Here is an 8,805-nt window from a genome sequence, read left to right as displayed (position 1 = left end):
AGGAGGTCGAGGAAATCATGCTGGGGAGGATAGAAGAGTTTTAGGCTCTTACATCAATCCAAACCCAGCAAACTGTGGAAGTAGCATTCAAAAGCCAACCATCCATGCCAACAATTTTGAACTGAAGCCACAGCTCATCACCCTTGTTCAGAACAACTGTTCGTTCAGAGGGAGTGTCCAAGAGGACCCCAATCAACATCTAACCACCTTCCTGAGAATATGTGACACAGTGAAATCTAATGGTGTTCATCTTGACGCCTATAGACCGCTCTTATTTCCATTCTCACTCAAGGATAAGGCAGCCAAGTGGCTGGAATCTTTTCCAAGGGAAAGCTTGACAACTTGGGAAGACGTGGTGAACAAATTCTTAGCAAGATTTTACCCTCCTCAACGAATCAATAGGCTGAGAAATGAAGTCCAAACTTTCAGGCAACAAGATGGTGAGACTCTATATGAAGCATGGGAGAGGTTTAAAGACCTAACAAGCAGGTGCCCACCAGATATGTTCAATGAATGGGTGCAGCTGCACATTTTCTATGAAGGGCTCTAATATGAGTCAAAGAAGGCTGTAGACCATTCATCCGGGGGATCTTTGAACAAGAAGAAGACTATTGAGGAAGCCATAGATGTCATTGAAACAGTAGCAGAGAACGACTACTTCTATGCTTCCGAAAGAGGGAACACAAGAGGAGTAATAGAGTTAAACAATGTAGATGCTCTGCTGGCCCAAAACAAGCTCATTACCCAGCAGCTGGCTGACCTCACCAAAAAAGATGAAAAGGAACCAAGTAGCAGTAGTATCCACTTCATCAACAACCCAAGAAAGAGTGAATGAAGAAGCAGAGGGTAGTCAGGAGCAAGCCAACTACATTGGGAATTCACCTAGGCAAAACCATGATCCATACTCCAAGACCTACAACCCTGGATGGAGGAATCACCCAAACTTTGGGTGGGGAAATCAACAAGACCAATGCCTTGATCAAAGACGCCCAAATCCAAACAATGCAGCCACCCAACACTTCACATCTAGACCATATCAACACCCCCATAACAACAACTCCCCACATTCATATCAAGGCCAGAATAACCCTACTCAGCCTGACCTGTCATCATTTGATGAAAGAATCTCAAGGATTGAGAATCTACTTGAAGGCATAAGCAAAGAGATTCAAGATAGTAAAGCATTTCGAGAAGATGTGATATCCAATATGCAGAATCAGGATGCTGCCATCAAGAAACTTGACACACAAATTGGCTACTTATTCAAACAAATCCCCCGCCACAACCTTCGCAGCAAGACTAGCTCAACACAAAGGGAGGAGTGTCAGGCTATCACCCTTAGGAGTGGGAAGGAATTGAAGGAAACCCCCCAGAAACCACAAAAAGAGGACTCAACTAAAGAGGAAGAAGAGCAGGACGAAGCTCGAGTTCCCACTTTGAATTTACAAAAAGGGGAAGGAGTGCTGAAGCCAGACGCCCCAAGAGTCCCATACCCTCAGCAATTAAGGAAGAAAGGGGATGACAATCAGTTTTCGAGATTTTTGGAAATCTTCAAGAAACTGCAAATCAACATACTCTTTGCTGAAGCAATAGAACAAATGCCACTCTACGCCAAGTTCTTGAAGGAGCTCTGATGCACGGAAAACTTGTCTCTCAACAAATCTCCCTTCGGCAAGTGTACCGAATTTGTCGTCAAGTAAAAACTCACAATAGAGTGAGGTCGAATCCCACAGGGATTGATTGATCAAGCAACTTTAATTAGAAGAATGTTCTAGTTGAGCGAATTCAGAATTTGGGTTGAGAGTTGCAGAAAATAAAATGGCGGAAATGTAAATAACAGAAAAGTAAATGCTAGAATTAAAGGACTGGAAGTAAATGACTAAAAATAAATTGCAGAATTGTAAATGGGAATGGGGGATTTGCTCATGAAAGTAAATGGCAGAAATTAAAGAGAATGGGTAAGATCAGAGATGGGGAGTTCATTGAGCTTAGGAGATGTTGCAATTCTCCGGATCAAGTTCATTTTCATCTCTTCCTCAATCAATGCACTCATTGATCTCCTTGGCAATCTTAAGTGATTGAATTACAATTTTTTGCAATTCAATCTCTCAAATCTTGATCAATAGCCAATTCCTTGGTCAATTGCTCATGAGAAGAGATGAAGTATGGTCACTGATTATACCACATGCATTTCCTAAATCAAGTATTGAGAGGGTTATAGTCACATACCCATCCAAACCCAATTTAGTCCAGCATGAGAAAGCATTTCTAGCTTGATCTCTTCATTCCTCTTTCAAGGTTCAAAAGAGATCCAAGTTTGAATAGCTTCTCTTCCAACATAACTACTCAATTGGATGAAGATCGAAAGCTTTCAAGTAAAATCAAGAGAAAAGATAGAAGAAGAATAATGAAAATTAGTATTGATCCATCAAATTACAACAGAGCTCCCTAACCCAATGAAAGGGGTTTAGTTGTCCATAGCTCTTGAAAATGAAAACAAAGATGGAGAATACATCATAAAACTAGAAAATGCAGAGAAAGTAAAATACAGAGAGTAGTTCTCTTTTTCCAGCCTCCAGAACTCCTTTTACAATTCAAAGCTACTCCTATATATACTACTCTTCTCAGCTTCTAGTTTGCTCTTCAAGTCTTGGGCCTTTGGATCTTGAGTTTGAAGCAGTTCTTTTCTTTATTTGGGCTTGGCTTTACTTGCAGAGAGAAAGTGCTAAGTGGGCAGAGACTTCAACTCAGGGCGTTAGGGGTGTTAACATTTATTGAAAGTATAAGTTCGAGAACGTTAGTGACACTTAACATTTTCACTAACGTTCCAATGTACCCCTTTGCCTCACGTTAGAGCCCACGTTAACTATGTTAACGTGGCTTCTAACGTGGCCTTGCCAAACTTCGAGAACGTTAGTGACACTCAACATTGTCACTAACGTTCCAATGTGCCCCTTTTTGCTTCACGTTAAAGCTCCACGTTAACTAGGTTAACGTGGCTTCTAACGTGGCCTTGCCAACCTTCGAGAACATTAGTGACACTCAACATTGTCACTAACATTCCAATGTGCCCCTAGATCTCACGTTAGAGTCCACGTTAACTAGGTTAACATGGCTTCTAACGTGGCCATTCTTAGTCATCCCAACGTTAGTGACAATGTTGAGTGTCACTAACGTTGGCTCATCATTCATTCCTCATCGTTAGCTTCCACGTTAACTAAGTTAATGTGGAAGTTAACGTGGCTCCTTGGGGGGTTGTGTGGTTTCTTCCAACGTTAGTGACAATGTTGAGTGTCACTAACGTTGACGACAACTCTCACTTCTCACGTTAGCTCCCACGTTAACCAAGTTAACGTGGGAGTTAACGTGGTGTGTTGCATCCTTAGGCCAATGTTAGTGACAATGTTGAATGTCACTAACGTTGGCTTCTCTTCCCCCTTTAACGTTAGAGGCCACGTTAACTAGGTTAACGTGGGCTCTAACGTGGCCACTCATGAGTGTTTGCCAATGTTAGTGACAATGTTAAGTGTCACTAACGTTGGCTCAACTTCCCTTTTCCATGTTAGAATTCACGTTAACTTAGTTAACGTGACTCTTAACGTGGGCAATGATGGCTATGAGAGTGTCATTGGTAATCACTTTTCTCATTAACCTTACAAGTTTTCTCCCTTTCCTTGCTTCCTTTGGTCCTGAAATCAAGCAATAGAGTGCATCGAAGTTCTAGTCCAAGTCATGGGCAATGCAACATACAATTTGTCACTAAACTTATGCAAAATCCTCATGAAATAATGTAAAATACACAATGTATGCTGGAGTCAAGGTGTAAGTGAATATCTACCCAAAACTAGCTTATTTCCTAAGGAAATGCATGAAACTAACCTAAAAATAGTAAAGAAAAGGTCAGGAAGCTGGCCAAGATGCCCTGGCATCACAACACCAAACTTAAAGCTTGCTTGTCCCTAAGCAAGTACTGGAATAAGAGAATGATGAATGGAATATCCAGAGGAATGAGTCATTCTTGTGGAAGTCATGTTACTGATTTTATGGTGGTTTCATGCATAGCAACTTAGGTTCATTCCATTACTGGCTTTCAGACCTTTATCATGTCCCTAAACACTTACTTTGTTTATATCCCATGAGACTTTTATTCATTGATCCTTTTATTGTTATTGCAAGGGTTATTTGTGTTATTTAGGCTAAGTGCTCTGTAAGGGGGCAACTCTTTAAGATAAGTTTTCAGCCAACACTCCCGAACTAGTTGGTTCAAGGTGCTAGGTGTTGAAGCACCCCTAAGGACTTACTCCCTCAAGTCTCTCCCCCATACATACACACCACAAGCATATAGTTTGTTTATTTTCTTTTCTTGAGACCTTGGTGTCCAGCACCTCTTTGGGTTACTAAATGCTCTATAGTGAGGGTTACTCTTGATAGTGGATTTTCAGCTGATAATCCCGGGTTAGTTCACCCAAGTTACCAAGTGATAAAGCACCCCTGAGAGCTTATTCATCCAAGTAGATCCCTCACACAAGAGCACCACAGACACTTGTCTCAAGGTCCAAACCATTGGTACCTAGCCTTATTGCTTACTCTTTTTCTTTTGTTTTACACTTCCATTATTCTTTCCCTTTTCTCTTATTAGGATCTTGTTATTAACTTAGTCTCATGGGTATATCCAAAGTCAAGTATTCAGGATAGATAGTTGTCCTCCTAACCTTGTGGTTGAACCAACTTAGCTACTTATGACTACCCCAAAGATTCATGAATGCACTTCCACATTATGAACTCTACTCTGGTCTTTTAAAAACATAAACATTCTCTTCTTCATTTGATTTAAAATGGACAAGCTTACAAGTAAATAAGGGAAAGATGAAGTGACATTTAAACCAGAAATCATGGACCTATTCAGAAAGAAAGCTTAAAAGACAAAATTTAAAAAGTTTAAACATAACATGGAAGCAGGTTCTATTTCATACAAGATCTTCCTTATTTAAAGCATAGAAAACGATGGACTAAAAGGAACTCCACCACCTTTCATTCATGTGGATGCCCATGCTCCCCTCCTTTCTTGTCCTTATTGTGTCTCTCTTGAGTGCTTGTGCTCCCACTTCCTTTGCCTTTTCCAAGCAGCTTCTTCCAGAAACCACCATCTTCCATCTTCTTCTTGAGTGTCTCCTTTTGCTGTTTTACCTTCCTCTCTTCTTGTTCTACAAAATCTTTTTGGACCTCATCATATGGGTGTTCTTCCATGGGTTCCTTTCCCTCCCTTCTCTTAGAACTTGAAGATGCCATGAATGATGATTAATATGTGAAGGTGGTAAGGTTGTGGAGACTTTTGGTTGTTTAGGGTTTTATGGCAATGAAGAGAGTGAGGGGAGGAACGTTTATAATCAGATAGGGGGTGTATTGTACCGAAATGGAGAGTGGTGAAGGGTGTGTGATGACAATGAAGGGTGGTACAGACAAGGGTCGTTTATATAAAGAGGTTGTGAGGGAATGGAGGGTGTAGATTGATGAAGTGGTCACTTGATGGACGGTTAGGGTTATGCATGGCTAGAAGACAAGGATCATCACTTTATGATGGGGATTGCTCGGTCTTCTAGGGGTTCCATTTTTTTCAATGTTGCATGGCAACATTTTCCAATGTATTTCCTCTTTAGAACAAGTGTGTAACCCCTCCTCTATTTAATTGTCCAATAAATCCCTTTTCATGCTTCTTTTCCATTCCTATAAAGATTTAAAATAAGGACATTAATATCATAAAAATCAAACTCTACGGCTAGAATAAACGGGAAGAAAGGGTTTATTGTTTATTTATGAATTCCAACTAACTAACTAACTATTGGTGGGTCCTTATATGCATTTTGGTGGCACCATGGGGTGACACCAAACTTAGTTTGAAGCAATGTGATGAAAAGTTTTGTTCAAAGCTCCCAAGACTAGCATGCATCTTGGTTTGCTTTGAACACCAAACTTGTTCTTCACTATATACTGCATGATAAAGATTTCACCAAATGTTTGTCAAGTTTGGGTTAAAATTCATAAACTTTGATTTATTCATTATTATAAAAACATATAAAACATGGGTTGCCTCCCATGAAGCGCTTCTTTAGCGTCACTAGCTTGACGTTTTTCCTTCATCAGGGTGGTTGGTAGTGCTTAAAGTCCTCCCCTCTTGTTGTGGACTTGTATCCATTGGTTGGATTAATGATCTCCACATGTTCTAGGGAAAGAACTCTGTTGATAATGAAGACCTTAGGTAACTGAGATGGTACAGTAGGGAGATTAGGGGGAATATCTGGGAAGTAAGCTGAGACAACTCTATCTCCTGGAGAGAAGTCTTCTGTAGGGATCTTCTTGTTCCTCTATTTCCTTGGTACCTTCTTCTTTGTTTCTTTTGAGGTTGCCTTCCCCTTGGTTACTTTTTTTCTCCACGGAGTTGTGATGTTGTCTTCACATGCCTCTAGAGGTTTGGGTTCCTCCAACTTTTCCTTGAGCTGTGGCAATTGCTGTTTTCCTTGTTTATCAATTGAGGGGGTTTCAGAATGAACTTGCTGTGCTTCAGTGCTTGTCTCCTCCTTCAGTGTCTCTTTATCGTTTGTGCTTAGTTCCTTGTCCTCTTGATCTGTTTCTTGTGAGAGTTTGAAGACATTGAAGCTGAGTCGTTCATCATGGATTCTCAATATTAGCTCCCCTTTCTCTACATCGATAAGTACTCTGGCCGTAGCTAGGAATGGTCTTCCTAATATGATTGGGTGAGTGTGACTCTCTTCCATGTCCAGAATGACAAAGTCTGTTGGGAGAAAGTATTTCCCAACCTTTAGCAACACATTTTCCACCACTCCTATTGCTTGCTTTTGAGTTTTGTCAGCCAGTCTGATGATTACATCTGTGGGCATTATCTCATTAATCTGCAGCCTCTTCACCAGGGATAAAGGCAGTAAGTTGATGCTGGCCCCAAATCACATAGTGCTCTATCGAACATAGTTTTACCTATGGCACAAGGGATGTGAAAACTCCCTGGGTCTTTTCTTTTTGTAGGCAGCTCAGGTTGAATAAGGGCACTACATTCCTTGTTCATCACTATAGTCTGGCCTCCTTTGAGTGAGCTTTTCCTGGGAAGAAGTTCCTTCATATACTTGATGAATGCAGGCATTTGTTGAATTGCCTTGATGAATGGTATGTTTACATGCAGAGATGCAAACAAGTCTAGGAACCTTGAGTATATTCTCTTTCCCATAGCACCATTGAGCAGTTGAGGGAAGGGAACATAGAGCTTCAGTAACTCTTGTTGTGAGATTTCTGGTCCTTGGTGATCTCTATCCTCCTCCTTTGTTGAGTTGTCTTCAGGTTGTTTGCAAAGTTTGCCTTGCTTGTCTTCAGTCTCTTGATCACTCGTAGTGACCATTTTGCAATCTTCCCATCTTACTTTCTTTGCTTCTCCCTTGGGGTTTTTCTCCGTGTCACTTGGGAAGCTATCAGTAGGTTTGAGAATCTTCTCAGCTAAATATCCCACCTGGAATTCCAGCTTCCTAATGGTCTCTCCCTGGTTCTTAATATTAGCTTGCACTTCCTCTTTGAACACCTTATTTTCTTGAATCTCTTGGCATATTCCTTCAAGTAAGGCTTCAATCTTAGAGAGCTTGTCATCAATTAATGGGTGATTCGGAGCAGATGTGCTATTTTGGTTTTGATAAGCATATGAAGAAGTGTTGTTGTGGGGGTGTTGAGACGTCCTCTGTGTGAATTGCTGGTGAGCTGCATTATTGTTGGAGTTGTAACGTCTCTGGTCTTGGTTTTGATCTTGCTCACTTCCCCACCCAAAGTTTGGGTGGTTTCTCAATCCAGGGTTATAGGTCTTGGAGTATGGATCATAGTTTTTTCTTGGTGAATTTCCAATGTAGTTGGCTTGCTCCTGACTCCCCTCTGCTTCTTCATTCACTCCTTCTTGGATTGTTGATGAAGTGGAGATTGCTGCTACTTGGTTCATCTCCATCTTCTTGGTGAGGTCAGCCAGCTGCTGGGTAATGAGCTTGTTTTGGGCCAACAGAGCATCTACATTGTTTAGCTCCATTACTCCTCTTGTGTTCCCTCTTTCGGAAGCATAGAAGTAGTCGTTCTCTCCTACTGTTTTAATAACATCTATGGCTTCCTCAATGGTCTTCTTCTTGTTCAAAGATCCTCCAGATGAATGGTCTACGGCCTTCTTTGACTCATAAGAGAGCCCTTCATAGAAAATGTGCAGCTGTACCTATTCGTTGAACATGTCAGGTGGACACCTCCTTGTTAAGTCCTTGAACCTCTCCCATGCTTCATATAGAGTCTCACCATCTTGTTGCCTGAAAATTTGGACCTCAGCTCTCAGCCTATTGATTCATTGAGGAGGGTAAAATCTTGCTAAGAATTTGTTCACCACGTCATCCCAAGTTGTCAAGCTTTCCCTTGGGAAAGATTCCAGCCATTTGGCTGCCTTGTCCCTGAGTGAGAATGGAAATAAAAGCAGCCTATAGGCGTCAGGATGAACACCATTAGACTTCACTGTGTCACATATTCTCAGGAAGGTGGTTAAATGTTGATTGGGGTCTTCTTGAACACGTCCTCCAAACAAACAGTTGTTCTGAACAAGGGTGATGAGCTGTGGTTTAAGTTCGAAGTTGTTGGCATGGATTGTTGGCTTTTGGATGCTACTTCCACAATTGCCTGGGTTTGGATTGATGTAAGAGCCAAAAACTCTTCTATCCTCCCCAGCATGATTTGCTCTACCTCCTCCCCATGGTTGTGATCTTCTTCTTCATGATGGTTTTCCAT

At 41.2% G+C, this 8,805-nt stretch overlaps 2 non-coding genes across 2 annotated transcripts; one reads left to right on the top strand and one right to left on the bottom strand.

Annotated features, from left to right (window-relative positions):
• Window positions 1-400: 400 nt before the first annotated feature.
• On the bottom strand, window positions 401-507 carry LOC112739830 (small nucleolar RNA R71). The gene has a single exon (XR_003170767.1). It is a non-coding gene; the product is annotated as a small nucleolar RNA R71 (small nucleolar RNA).
• Window positions 508-8,261: 7,754 nt separating this feature from the next.
• Window positions 8,262-8,365, top strand: LOC112739369 (small nucleolar RNA R71). Its single transcript, XR_003170308.1, has one exon. It is a non-coding gene; the product is annotated as a small nucleolar RNA R71 (small nucleolar RNA).
• The last annotated feature ends 440 nt before the right edge of the window (window positions 8,366-8,805 follow it).

Source organism: Arachis hypogaea, chromosome 13 (assembly GCF_003086295.3).
Source record: "Arachis hypogaea cultivar Tifrunner chromosome 13, arahy.Tifrunner.gnm2.J5K5, whole genome shotgun sequence".
Classification (NCBI taxonomy): domain Eukaryota; kingdom Viridiplantae; phylum Streptophyta; class Magnoliopsida; order Fabales; family Fabaceae; genus Arachis; species Arachis hypogaea.
The sequence above is the reverse complement of the archived record's forward strand: the minus strand, read 5'-3'. Positions and strand labels throughout refer to the sequence as shown.